This window comes from Propithecus coquereli, unplaced genomic scaffold (genome assembly GCF_000956105.1).
Source record: "Propithecus coquereli isolate 6110/MARCELLA unplaced genomic scaffold, Pcoq_1.0 Scaffold611, whole genome shotgun sequence".
Classification (NCBI taxonomy): Eukaryota; Metazoa; Chordata; class Mammalia; order Primates; family Indriidae; genus Propithecus; species Propithecus coquereli.
Genome location: NW_012152075.1, coordinates 448787 through 450637, shown reverse-complemented (window position 1 = coordinate 450637; position 1851 = coordinate 448787).

Sequence of the window (1851 nt, the reverse complement as noted above, 5' to 3'; positions counted from 1 at the left end):
CAAAGAATTTATGAAGAAGACCCCAAAGGCAATCACAGCAACAACCAAAATAAATAAATGGGACCTGATCAAATTAAAAAGCTTCTGCACGTTGAACCCTTTTGATGCATCTTTATTAATGAGATGATATCTAAGTTGAGTTTTAAACTATTAGTGTGACTTTATGGAGTAGAGCATTGACAAAGCAAAGAGTAGTTTCAGAGAGAGGTAGAGGCTACTTTTATGGAAACACGGGGATAGATTTAGAAATGTAACAAGTCTAGAAAGGTAATGGGGTTAGATCACTATGGCTCTCAAATGCCAAGTTAAACAGATAGGATGATTTTTTTCTGAGTTATAGAAGAAGGACATGTGTACTTCTGAGTGGGAGAATGGTATAATCAGCACTGTGCCCTAGGGAGGTTTCTCTTCAGCGATCACCAGAGGAGTAATGAGAGCAGCAGTTTGAAAGAGGACTGGCAAGGCGGGTCAGAGGAAGAAAGGTAAATGAGGAAACGTGCAGTGCTAGGGAAATCGCCAGGTGCCACTGAGTCTAATTCTAAAATACTCCGTGTGTCATTGTCTACATTTCCACCTCCACTGACCATCGTCGGTTCTTCATAATGGTGGCATTGGTCCCACCTGCCTCTTTACCTTCCTTTTCTCACTGCAATGCTGTCATACAAACACCTTCAGCAATAAAGGTATTTTCGTATCATGCAATAGGTGAAAAATAGCAAATACATTTCCTGGGACTAACAGAATAAAGTCTAACTCTAATACGCTTTTCAAAATTCTCTAAAATCTTGCTTCTTGCAACTTCATCTACTCTCCTCTCCTCACCCATACTGTTTACTGGATGACTTCCAGTTCCATAAACTTAGCAGGAGCTTCAATTCCTCCTGGTCTTTGTCTTTAATGTTTCTAGGACCTGTAATACTCTGTGCTGTGTTCTTTATCTGTTACTAATCTGCTCATGTTTCAAAGACAAACTCAATTCACATCTCCTCTGGTACTTTCTCAAACTTGTCATTCAAATTCTTGTGCTCCTTGTTCTTGTTACCTTAATACTTTGCTCACGTAGCTACTACTCACCAGTCTGTGTTGCTCTTCTCCAATAAATGTTACTTCCAGCTCGGACTCTCAGAATATCAACAGGGTTACTGATGAGGAGAATGAAAAAGATCTGGAAATAGACACCGGTGATGGTTGCTCAACACTGTGAATGTACTTAATGCCACCAAATTGTATATTTAAAAATGGTTCAAATGGTAAATCTTATGTATATTTTACCATAACAAATATATTAAAAATTTACACCAAAACAAAACATAAAAATAATGGTGAAACATTACTAGCATTTTCATTAAGAAAAAGAGAAGAATACGTCTATCATTAGTACTTATCAATATTGCACTGGAGGTCTTATCAAAAGTAGGAAACCAAAAAAAAAATGCATAAGAGACACATGGACTAAAAAGAAAATATATCATTTTTTTCAGGGAAAAAAGATTGTCCATGTGTTCAAAAAATCCGAGATTCTTCATTGACAAGTTGAAAATATTATATTTTCTTATTTAAAAAAATCTAAACCCCAAATTAAAGAGGTAAAATGGCCAACCATTAATGAACACAAAATGTTCATTTTGCATGGTCAGTAAGTTGTTATATTATTTCTCTTACTCTGTGTATATATATATTTAATTCTTATCAAAAAAGGTGGAGGATGGAATGGATGGAAATCAGGTCTTGGTGGTTTCATGTGTAAATTGTTTCAAACATTCAAGGAGAACATACACACATGAACTATTTAACTCATTCTCTTTCATACAGAAAGAATAAGATCCAGAAAAATAGCAAAAAAAAAAAAAG